The sequence below is a fragment of the Pecten maximus genome, chromosome 5 (genome assembly GCF_902652985.1).
Source record: "Pecten maximus chromosome 5, xPecMax1.1, whole genome shotgun sequence".
NCBI lineage: Eukaryota > Metazoa > Mollusca > Bivalvia > Pectinida > Pectinidae > Pecten > Pecten maximus.
In genome coordinates, this window is record NC_047019.1 from 39,081,144 (window position 1) to 39,095,009 (window position 13,866).

Consider the following 13,866-nt stretch of genomic DNA (forward strand, 5'->3'; position numbering starts at 1 on the left):
AGAGCTAACACTATGTATATTATATATATTCTGTAGGGAGGTTTGTCTGTTGATCTGCATGAAATTGATGATCTCATGTATCAGGAATTTCAAGAAAGTTCTGTAAAATGGATAAGTTTTGTTTCTAGGCTGACAGATTTATCAGTTCAGGAAGTCTGTTCTGTAGAAAATGAGTTTGTGACTTGCTCAGAAACTTGTTTCGTCCATGGTAACTATGTAGTTAATGGATTCTGTTGATACATGTATGAAGGTGTTTTGAATGACCCCGTAACTGACAGATGAAACAAGAATGACGGTGCAACTGATTATCTATGTAGACAGGTAGCGTCCTCAGACAGCACAAAACATGCACCTTCACCAACTTGTGACTGAATACAGTGATACATTCAAACCTTATAAAGAGAGAGTGCATATCATGTGCTTAGTATAGTGTGAGATGGTGGAATTTTATTTTTCTTACCAAAGTGGTAGAAAACAACAAATTCAGAATATCCTCATAGAACATAAAATCTATTTTGGTTTCCAATTCATAGAGGATGAATGTTGATGAGAATCTAGGTGTTCTCCTTGTTTTATGGTAGGATTAGTAAATGTGCTATCTTATAAGCTGAAAACTGCAGCATTTTCTTTGTTTCTGTTACATAATGAAGTCAAACCTGCCAATGTACTAGTACTTATAGAAGATGTCACACTTTTTCAGCAGCCCAATCAAAGTACCATCCTGTGGACCAAAATTATCAACTCACCTGCTCCGTAGAACCAAGGTAATCCAGCTTATGCCATAATGGTGTCTGTCCATTGTCTGTCTATTATCTTTATCTAAATGACTTCTTAATCTTGGGATACAATATGACACAAATGATCAAATGATGGGGTGGACCTCCCACTGGGACAAGAGTGGCAGGGCCTAATAGGGGAAATAGAGCAAATGATTTGGTTCCTATTTGCTCCAATTTGGGGCAAAGCATCCTCGGATAAAGGGAAGTAAATGTCATATAAACTACAAGTCTTGGACCCCTTAGGGGCATGGGGCAATAAGGGAAATATAAAGAAATGACAGGGAGTTAGTCCAAATTTGGTTTGAAGCATCCTTGTGTAAAATTGAGGAAAGGAAACTTTTTTTTTTTTTTTTTTTACAAAAACGAGTCTAACCTGAAGTGGGGTCTGAAGGGTATGGCCCAATATTGATTCAATTCTCTAAAAGCCTTCCTTTGTAGGAATGACAGGATTACGCTGAAATTTGGTAAGGTGGGGCCTAATAAAGGAAGTTGACATTGGTTATTAATGTTGGGTGATTTTTAACTTAATTTGCTTAGAATCTCCTTTGGAACCAGAAAGATAGATGTTAGATAGAGGAAAGTGTTGTAACATAACTTAAATGGGAGTGTTTTGACTTTTGCTATAATATCTGATATATCCAAGTGAGTGATACAGGCCATGTAGGCCTCTTGCCTTGTAGTTGTCTCGCCTTAAACAAAGATTTCCTACAGATGAGTATGTGTTTGGGGAGGTATATTGACAAAGGGAGAATCACCATGACACCTACTTATCATTGGTACATTACCTTAATTGACGAGCCTTTTGATGTCCTGAGGTGGAATATGCCTTGCCAGGTGCTAGCTATCATTATATTGTCTTAATCATTCTCATTAGCAAATAAATACACACTTAAATTTCAATATATCATAGATGTTTTATGCATAATGAAGACTGAATACAGAAAGATAAACGATATTTTTATTTTAGAAAGTAATTGTAAAATCAAAAAATAACCTTTCTTATTTCATTGCTTTAATTAACTTCAATATCCTAAAAATTTTCCTCAGTTAATATGTTATGTTTGATAGATAGTCAGGCCCCCTAACTCTTTAATAAAATGGGCTAAGATTGCACCTCAGGAGAACAAGAGAAAATCTATAGAATAGAATGGGCTTAAAAACTATCTGACATATCAGTTTAATTATCATCAGAATATATGAATTGAAAACGAAATTTTACAAAGACAACTTTACTTTAAATAACTATATAGTTCAAAACTGAACTAGTCATATTTAAGAGAAACCCAGAGAAATGGTTTGTACTGAACCAGTCATAGTGTTGAAGTGTTATGAGAAACCCTGAGAAAAGTTTAGTAGTGTTACAAAGTCCTGAGAAGCTTTGTTCTGATGTGTAATGATAAAGACATGTTTTCCTGTAGACTAATTGCCTCTTAATTCTTTGATATTATCAATACCATATGCAACACAAATGGTGGCCAAACTCACAAGCTTGGACAATAGTTCTACATCCATTACTATCAGACAACATGCATGTTGTACTTAGGGGGTTATAATCTACATGTTAACTGCTTTGTAAAAGTTTAGTTAGGCGGTAAATACCTCAGAAGTTTGACAATGGAAATATGTATAAATCATATATTTTTGCATGAAATTGCAGAAGACTTGAATTCTCTTCAATTGGTCTATTAATATATACACAAAAAGATGATAGTAATTTAAGTTACCCATTTCAAGGTGAAGGTAAATTATATACACACATACTTTACATTAGTACAATGAATTTCTTTCTTCACATATAATGTCAGATACTCCAGTTTCACATAACTGCTGTTGATGGTGGCCATGGGGAGACCACATTTAATGTCCCAAAGGACACCAAAATTATAAATCAAATGTCAAGGCCACGAGACTATAAATCAAATTTCAAGGACAACTGTAGAACTAAATCAAATGTCAAGGACACAAGAACTATAAATCAAATGTCAAGGACACCGATATCATTAATCTAATGTCAAGGCCACCAGAACTATCAATCAAATGTCAAGGACACAAGAACTATAAATCAAATGTCAAGGACACCAGAACTATAAATCGAATGTCAAGGCCACCAGAACTGTATATCAAATGTCAAGGCCACCAGAACTATAAATCAAATGTCAAGGACACCAGAGCTATAAATCAAATATCAAGGCAACCAGAACTGTAATCAAATGTCAAGGACACCAGAATTATATATCAAATTAACACATTATTCTACATTTAAAAAAAACCTATTCCATAGTCTAATACAGTGTATTTCAACAGAAAAAATGGTAGATTACTTAGTCCTAAAGTGTTCTTACTAGGTTTTAATGATTCAGAGCACACTATGGGGTGATATTGTCATTCTCAATAAGGCCACTAGCTTGCTATAAATAAAATGCTGTTTCTGCACTTTTTTCAAGTACAATTGATTTAAAGTTAAATTAGTATAGTCAGCTTATTATTCTCTGCCTAAACATGACTTTATGCTGTCAGAAGAAGTATTGTTGAAATTCTCATATTATGTAGCTACATACATGTATGCGGAAGTGAAATGGAAGTGAAATGCTTGTGTTTATCACAAATCACATTTACCACATGTATATAGTCTGAAGCACTTCATGTCTAGACTGTGATGAAGACAGAAACTGCATGAGTCTGAAATGGGGGATATTTCTTTAATTTTAAGTTGTTTACAAGATATTTAAGAAAAATATAAAGAAATAAAAGACATCAAATGGTCACAACATTTTGTAGGTTGTATTGCACATCTGCTTCAAGTTTACATCTTTGCATGCTGCTTTTGTACACAGCCACATTAGAATCTGCAACACTTGACTAAATTGAGTTTTTGCTTATGTGTTTTATTTCACCTAACCTGACCTTTGCAAAAACAAATTTGATCTTTTAAATGATGTATATCTCCAATTACATAACCTAGAGCAAGAGAAATTCTGTCAGGTCCTTTCTGTACTTATTGCTGTGAATGTCCTCATGTGAACTTGGCTATTGAGAAGGTGTACACTGGCAATAATGAAAAAAGAGATACTCTAACGTGAATCAGACAGTTATACGACTGAGAGGTTTAGATACATCATACAGTTATACCACTGGGAGGTTTAGGTACATCATACAGTTATACCACTGAGAGGTTTAGGTACATCATACAGTTATACCACTGGGAGGTTTAGGTACATCATACAGTTATACCACTGGGAGGTTTAGGTACATCATACAGTTATACCACTGGGAGGTTTAGGTACATCATACAGTTATACCACTGGGAGGTTTAGGTACATCATACAGTTATACCACTGGAGGTTTAGGTACATCATACAGTTATACCACTGGGAGGTTTAGGTACATCATACAGTTATACCACTGAGAGGTTTAGGTACATCATACAGTTATACCACTGGGAGGTTTAGGTACATCAAACAGTTATACCACTGGGAGGTTTAGGTACATCATACAGTTATACCACTGGGAGGTTTAGGTACATTATACAGTTATACCACTGGGAGGTTTAGGTACATCATACAGTTATACCACTGGGAGGTTTAGGTACATTATACAGTTATACCACTGGGAGGTTTAGGTACATCATACAGTTATACCACTGGGAGGTTTAGGTACATCATACAGTTATACCACGGTCAAGGTACATCATACAGTTATACCACTGGAGGTTTAGGTACATCATACAGTTATACCACTGGGAGGTTTAGGTACATCATACAGTTATACCACTGGGAGGTTTAGGTACATCATACAGTTATACCACTGGGAGGTTTAGGTACATCATACAGTTATACCACTGGGAGGTTTAGGTACATCATACAGTTATACCACTGAGAGGTTTAGGTACATCATACAGTTATACCACTGGGAGGTTTAGGTACATCAAACAGTTATACCACTGGGAGGTTTAGGTACATCATACAGTTATACCACTGGGAGGTTTAGGTACATTATACAGTTATACCACTGGGAGGTTTAGGTACATCATACAGTTATACCACTGGGAGGTTTAGGTACATTATACAGTTATACCACTGGGAGGTTTAGGTACATCATACAGTTATACCACTGGGAGGTTTAGGTACATCATACAGTTATACCACTGAGAGGTTTAGGTACATCATACAGTTATACCACTGAGAGGTTTAGGTACATCATACAGTTATACCACTGGGAGGTTTAGGTACATTATACAGTTATACCACTGGGAGGTTTAGGTACATTATACAGTTATACCACTGGGAGGTTTAGGTACATCATACAGTTATAACACTGGGAGGTTTAGGTACATCATACAGGTAAACCACTGGGAGGTTTAGGTACATCATACAGTTATATCACTGGGAGGTTTAGGTATATCATACAGTTATACCACTGAGAGGTTTAGGTCTACATCATACAGTTATACCACTGAGAGGTTTAGGTACATCATACAGTTATACCACTGGGAGGTTTAGGTTCATCATACAGTTATACCACTGAGGGGTTTAGGTACATCATACAGTTATACCACTGGGAGGTTTAGGTACATCATACAGTTATACCACTGGGAGGTTTAGGTACATCATACAGTTATACCACTGGGAGGTTTAGGTACATCATACAGTTATACCACTGAGGGGTTTAGGTACATCATACAGTTATACCACTGGGAGGTTTAGGTACATCATACAGTTATACCACTGGGAGGTTTAGGGTCATCATACAGTTATACACTGGGAGGTTTAGGTACTCATACAGTTATACCACTGGGAGGTTTAGGTGTACATCATACAGTTATACACTGGGAGGTTTAGGTACATCATACAGTTTATACCACTGGGAGGTTTAGGTACTCATACAGTTATACCACTGGGAGGTTTAGGTACATCATACAGTTATACCACTGAGAGGTTTAGGTACATCATACAGTTATACCCACTGAGGTTTTTAGGAATCATACAGTTATACCACTGGAGGTTAGTACATCAATACAGTTTATACCACTGTGAGGGTTTAGGTACATCATACAGTTATACCACTGAGAGGTTTAGGTCTACGACATACAGTTATACCACTGGGAGGTTTAGGTACATCATACAGTTATACTACTGAGCTGGTTTAGGTACATCAATACAGTTATACCACTGGGAGGTTAGGTACATCATACAGTTATACCACTGGGAGGTTTAGGTACATCATACAGTTATACCACTGGGAGGTTTAGGTACATCATACAGTTATACCACTGGGAGGTTTAGGTACATCATACAGTTATACCACTGAGAGGTTTAGGTACATCATACAGTTATACCACTGAGAGGTTTAGGTACATCATACAGTTATACCACTGGGAGGTTTAGGTACATCATACAGTTATACCACTGAGGGGTTTAGGTACATCATACAGTTATACCACTGGGAGGTTTAGGTACATCATACAGTTATACCACTGGGAGGTTTAGGTACATCATACAGTTATACCACTGGGAGGTTTAGGTACATCATACAGTTATACCACTGGGAGGTTAGGTACATCATACAGTTATACCACTGGGAGGTTTAGGTACATCATACAGTTATACCACTGAGAGGTTTACAGTTATACCACTGGGAGGTTTAGGTACATCATACAGTTATACCACTGGGAGGTTTAGGTACATCATACAGTTATACCACTGAGAGGTTTAGGTACATCATACAGTTATACCACTGAGAGGTTTAGGTACATCATACAGTTATACCACTGGGAGGTTTAGGTACATCATACAGTTATACCACTGGGAGGTTTAGGTACATCATACAGTTATACCACTGGAGGTTTAGGTACATCATACAGTTATACCACTGGGAGGTTTAGGTACATCATACAGTTATACCACTGAGAGGTTTAGGTACATCATACAGTTATACCACTGGGAGGTTTAGGTACATCATACAGTTATACCACTGGGAGGTTTAGGTACATCATACAGTTATACCACTGGGAGGTTTAGGTACATCATACAGTTATACCACTGGGAGGTTTAGGTACATCATACAGTTATACCACTGGGAGGTTTAGGTACATCATACAGTTATACCACTGGGAGGTTTAGGTACATCATACAGTTATACCACTGGGAGGTTTAGGTACATCATACAGTTATACCACTGAGGGGTTTAGGTACATCATACAGTTATACCACTGAGGGGTTTAGGTACATCATACAGTTATACCACTGGGAGGTTTAGGTCTACATCATACAGTTATACGACTGGGAGGTTTAGGTACATCATACAGTTATACCACTGGGAGGTTTAGGTCTACATCATACAGTCATACCACTGGGAGGTTTAGGTCTACATCATACAGTTATATGACTGAGAGGTTTAGGTACATCATACAGTTATACCACTGGGAGGTTTAGGTACATATCATACAGTTATACCACTGGGAGGTTTAGGTACATCATACAGTTATACCACTGGGAGGTTTAAGTACATCATACAGTTATACCACTGAGAGGTTTAGGTACATCATACAGTTATACCACTGGGAGGTTTAGGTACATCATACAGTTATACCACTGGGAGGTTTAGGTACATCATACAGTTATACCACTGAGAGGTTTAGGTACATCATACAGTTATACCACTGGGAGGTTTAGGTACATCATACAGTTATACCACTGGGAGGTTTAGGTACATCATACAGTTATACCACTGAGAGGTTTAGGTACATCATACAGTTATACCACTGGGAGGTTTAGGTACATCATACAGTTATACCACTGGAGGTTTAGGTACATCATACAGTTATACCACTGGGAGGTTTAGGTACATCATACAGTTATACCACTGGGAGGTTTAGGTACATCATACAGTTATACCACTGGGAGGTTTAGGTACATCATACAGTTATACCACTGGAGGTTTAGGTACATCATACAGTTATACCACTGGGAGGTTTAGGTACATCATACAGTTATACCACTTGGAGGTTTAGGTACATCATACAGTTATACCACTTGGAGGTTTAGGTACATCATACAGTTATACCACTTGGAGGTTTAGGTACATCATACAGTTATACCACTTGGAGGTTTAGGTACATCATACAGTTATACCACTGGGAGGTTAAGGTACATCATACAGTTATACCACTGAGAGGTTTAGGTACATCATACAGTTATACCACTGGGAGGTTTAGGTACATTATACAGTTATAGGACTGGGAGGTTTAGGTACATCATACAGTTATACCACTGGGAGGTTTGGGTACATCATACAGTTATACCACTGGGAGGTTTAGGTACATTATACAGTTATAGGACTGGGAGGTTTAGGTACATCATACAGTTATACCACTGGGAGGTTTGGGTACATCATACAGTTATACCACTGAGAGGTTTAGGTACATCATACAGTTATACCACTGGGAGGTTAAGGTACATCATACAGTTATACCACTGGGAGGTTTAGGTACATCATACAGTTATATGGGCCCCTTATCCCTTTTAGACCCTTAAACATCTTTGATCAAATAATATTGAAACTAAAGTATAAGTTTAAACAAAATACTCTTGTATACATTTTACCACCTCAAAGTGTACTTAAGTTTTGAATACACATTGTATGCATTTAACACAGTGTACATAACCTTCAATGGTAATGTTCTGATGATGATTTAGAGTCCGAAAACACCACTCATTAATCCAATACTGGTCATGATATATGAAAATCTCGACACTAACTTTCCTGTAGTAAAGGGCAATGTACTTCATTGTAGCTATGTTTATATAATGTGTAAGGGCACCTGGGTAGAAACAAGTGCTTGACCTTGAGATTATCACTATAGATGCACATTCCTATGGACACTTGACCTCTAACTTAAAATCTTTAGCTGTTCTTTTCTGGCCTACTTCTCATGTTTACAACATACTAAGTAATGTCACCACCAGGCTGTGTGAGGCTTACTCTTGTTATTTATGACAAGTATCACAGCAACTTCTTGGTGATTTACATCAAATTGTCTGAAGGAAATTTTGAAATCGCATGTTTTAACTTCTTTTAGATAATAATAATTACTTCGTATGTTAGTAAAATGGGCAATAAAAACTGTCGAGATTGCATAAGGAATGGCTGAATACAGGTCAACTCAGGTCAACTCACATTCCCAAACTGAAAACTCGGGAGGTGAAAACAGAATATATGTTAGAATACCATTAAAATGTTTTGTCAATGTGATGTAGCTGATTAATTCATAAACATGGCCCACTCATCTGTCCACTACATAACATCGATTATTACATGTAGCTGATTGACTCATAATCACGACCACTCATCTGCATATCCTCATACAAATATATTGTATAGGTTATTATGATGAATATAACTGAAGAAAACCTCTGAAATAAAAACGAAATATGTATGACAAGTTAATGACAGCCTTAGGTAGGGATCATATGTCACATTACTCAGGATAATTTTAATGTAAGGAAACCACAAAGAGTATTATTACCCCTAATACCAAGAAAATCCTTGAAATAAGATGTAAATTGTCGCACAATATAGATACTGACCGTGTAAACCAACATTCTTTAATGACCAATAACTGTTGATAGGACGAAACCAAAACAGCCATACACTGAAACTCTTCTGTCCACAAACAGAAAGACCATATAATAGACCATTTAATCAGTAGGCAATGTGTTTCTCTGTCACTGGATTCTGACCTCTGCATCGGACCTCTGTATCGGAATTCTGACCTCTGTACACTGTATCAAACCTCTGTATCGGGATTCTGACCTCTGTATCGGACCTCTGTATCGGACCTCTGTATCAAACCTCTGTATCGGACCTCTGTATCTGACCTCTGTATCAGACCTCTGTATCAGACCTCTGTATCGGACCTCTGTATCTGACCTCTGTATCAGACCTCTGTATCGGGATTCTGACCTCTGTATCGGACCTCTGTATCGGACCTCTGTATCAGGTTTCTGACCTCTGTATCAGACCTCTGTATCGGACCTCTGTATCGGGATTCTGACCTCTGTATTGGACCTCTGTATCGGACCTCTGTATCGGACCTCTGTATCGACCACTGGTACTAAACTTGTGTGAGTACAATATCGTATGTAAGTGGTAAAAGTTAATTCTCACAGAGAAAAGACTATTATGGTTAAATTTGTCCCATTCTGAATATTTACTGGTAGTTCAGGATTTCATCTCAAAGGTTTAGAATTTGTCACTTTGTCCCCACAAGGTATGACAGTTGTATGTTAGTAAATAAAAAATTTGTTAAAAGCTTCCCTAGGGTTGTTATGACAGTTGTATGTTAAGATTTGTTTAAAGGTTCCCCAGGGTAGATTACTTTATTATCTGGATAGAATCGCTATACAGAAAACTTGTGTAGGAGGACCTAAGTGACCTTTTGACATTTACTTGTAAGATAAGTCTTCATGACACGTAATACCTATATTCATAATCTGATTGATTGAGGTTGGTACAGTCTGATTCTGTTCTGATTTGTTATTCAAACTTTCCTGTGATTATATCAGAGGGAAAATATGGTAAACATTAAATTGATTTCTAAAGGTCAGGCTAATTTGGTGTTAACACTTGATGGTATTTTAGCATTTTCTGATGAAGTGCCAATCTCATAAGTACACCTCCAATTTTATTGATCCCTATGATGGCTCCCTATTAAGCCACCATAAATTTTTTTTGGTAAAATGGAAAGTCACACATGCATTAAGTCAATATGTAGGTGAAGAACTTCTCTATACATAACATAACACAGGTTTATTCTTCAATGTTACTTCAGGGTGGAATATTTAAACAAGGACTGCTTCAGTTGGCATTAATATATATACATGTAGTCTACATACTGGAAAGTCCAAATTCATAAAAGCATGCTAACACAGGTGTGTCAGGAGGTCAAGGTTACAGGCTGATGTCTGTCTGGTACAATGACAGTAGTCTAAGGTCCTAAAAGGATGTCTGTCTAATCCTGTATAGGTCAAGGTTACAGACTAATATCCTGTGTCCAGAAGCAAAGGCCCTAGACTGATTTCTGCATCTAGTCCTGTGTCAGGTCAAGGTTACAGGCTGATGTCTGCATCTAGTCCTGTGTCAGGAGGTCAAGGTTACAGGCTGATGTCTGCATCTAGTCCTGTGTCAGGAGGTCAAGGTTACAGGCTGATGTCTGCATCTAGTCCTGTGTCAGGAGGTCAAGGTTACAGGCTGATGTCTGCATCTAGTCCTGTGTCAGAAGGTCAAGGTTACAGGCTGATGTCTGCATCTAGTCCTATGTCAGGAGGCCAAGGTCACCGACTGATGTCTGCATCTAGTCCTGTGTCAGGAGGTCAAGGTCACAGACTGATGTCTGCATCTAGTCCTGTGTCAAGAGGTCAAGGTCACAGACTGATGTCTGCATCTAGTCCTTTGTCAAGAGGTCAAGGTTACAGGCTGATGTCTGCATCTAGTCCTTTGTCAAGAGGTCAAGGTTACAGACTGATGTCTGCATCTAGTCCTTTGTCAAGAGGTCAAGGTTACCGACTGATGTCTACATCTAGTCCTATGTCAGGAGGTCAAGGTTACAGATTTATGTTTGTGTCTCATCCTGCAACAGTAAGTCAAAGTTTGTGTAGAATCTTAGTCTAGGGAACCTGGGAGTTCTTTATATACCAGTGCAACTTTCTTCATGCATTACCATGCATGTAGTATACCTGATCATTTCAGGAGCATTGCAGTGCATGTTTTATAGGTCAACACATTCCCAGGAGTAATTAGGTAAGGTGCCTGGCAGGGCGACAGCACCAGGGACAACTGACGCAGTTATACATTTGATGTGTCTGTTTCATCAGTCAGAGGTTACATGGTACATTTGACAGGTTTGTTTCATCAGCTGTTTAGATTTCTGACCTCCCATATCACCTGGAACACCCATCACTAAATGGAAGTGCCATAAAAGAGGATTGAAAATTTTGCTATAAATTCAAATTACTAATATTTAAGTTAATTCTAGACATATTTGTTCATTGCTGATAAAGCATAGTAAAAAAGATAATTATCAATTCCATTGTACTGATCTGTTACCATACTAAAAGCTTCACAGTCTTTACTAACCGATACTTTATATTTCAAGTGTAACACCAAGAGTACTCTGATTTTCACATTCTTCACAGGGTTATCCAGTGGTTGCTAGGGAAAAGATAAATCGATCGTGGTGTAACGATTCACCGATGCATCGTCTATCCTTGATTTGTATCGCGATACTTGAAAATTTGTAGTTATCTCCCTTTAACAACGTTAGCTTACGTTTTGTAGTAAACAACATGCTGACAAGGCCGTTCTAGTGGCCTATAAAGCTACCTGTTGGAGTTCTTTCAAATCCAAATTATCTTAATTCAAGAACGCTTTTGGGAAACATATGTTTTTTGTTACAAATGTAGACAAAGACTCTAGTATTCGGGAAATACCACATACAAACATGACTACTGTATGATGGAATACCAGATATCTGATGGGTCATCAGCTTCTCATCTATCGTGATACGTATCGTATCGTGACCCCTGTATCGCGATACAAATCGTATCGCTTCCCACCTTGCGATACACAGCTCTATCGATCTCACATGGGGGTAAAGACAGTTGGTACGTGCTATATGATGCTGCTCACAATAACGTAACATCATCATTTTACGTTGAGTAACCCAGTTGTAAATGATGACGATATATATTATGATGCACAATCCATGAAGCATTGACGATTGCGCAATGAAAAATTTTCATAAAAGCTTACATTTGGTTGCAGGTATCTGAGAAAAGCAATCAAACTTGGTCTGTTCCACAAACAAGGATATCTCAACCCTCAACTGCTATGGATCTTACACCATACCTGAGCAATGTTCTTTGCGAAGACCAATATTTCTAGTGTAAAGCCAAGAGAACTATGAATCTTACACAATACCTCAACTCTGTTCTACTGTAAACCAGCTGTTGTTCTTTGGTATCAAGTGTTAGGTGATATCTTCCTGAGTGAGTTACAGCCTTGTATTAGTACTGAGTCCTACTGTAAACCAGTGAGTTACAGCGTTGTATTAGTACCATGCCCTACTGTAAACCAGTGAGTTACAGCCTTGTATTAGTACCATGTCCTACTGTAAACCAGTGAGTTACAGCCTTGTATTAGTACTGAGCCCTTCTGTAAACCAGTGAGTTACAGCCTTGTATTAGAATTGAGCCCTACGGTAAACTAGTTAGTTACAGCCTTGTATTAGAACTGAGTCCTACTGTAAACCAGTGAGTTACAGCCTTGTATTAGTACTGAGTCCTACTGTAAACCAGTGAGTTACAGCCTTGTATTAGTACCATGTCCTACTGTAAACCAGTGAGTTACAGCCTTGTATTAGTACTGAGTCCTACTGTAAACCAGTGAGTTACAGCCTTGTATTAGTACTGAGTCCTACTGTAAACCAGTGAGTTACAGCCTTGTATTAGAACTGAGTCCTACTGTAAACCAGTGAGTTACAGCCTTGTATTAGTACTGAGTCCTACTGTAAACCAGTGAGTTACAGCCTTGTATTAGTACTGAGTCCTACTGTAAACCAGTGAGTTACAGCCTTGTATTAGAACTGAGCCCTACTGTAAACCAGTGAGTTACAGCCTTGTATTAGTACTGAGTCCTACTGTAAACCAGTGAGTTACAGCCTTGTATTAGTACTGAGCCCTACTGTAAACCAGTGAGTTACAGCCTTGTATTAGTACTGAGTCCTACTGTAAACCAGTGAGTTACAGCCTTGTATTAGTACCATGCCCTACTGTAAACCAGTGAGTTACAGCCTTGTATTAGTACTGAGCCCTACTGTAAACCAGTGAGTTACAGCCTTGTATTAGTACCATGCCCTACTGTAAACCAGTGAGTTACAGCCTTGTATTAGTACCATGCCCTACTGTAAACCAGTGAGTTACAGCCTTGTATTAGTACCATGCCCTACTGTAAACCAGTGAGTTACAGCCTTGTATTAGTACCATGCCCTACTGTAAACCAGTGAGTTACAGCCTTGTATTAGTACTGAGCC

At 38.1% G+C, this 13,866-nt stretch overlaps 1 long non-coding RNA gene across 4 annotated transcripts in view; it reads left to right on the forward strand.

The window, feature by feature from the left end:
• LOC117327989 overlaps positions 1 to 13,866 on the forward strand; it is a 135,411-nt gene that overhangs the window by 88,154 nt on the left and 33,391 nt on the right. For all 4 annotated transcript variants that reach the window (XR_004532770.1, XR_004532768.1, XR_004532771.1 and 1 more), the window contains one exon: positions 701 to 764. This is a non-coding gene — a long non-coding RNA (uncharacterized LOC117327989). The remainder of the gene's footprint in view (positions 1 to 700; positions 765 to 13,866) is intronic.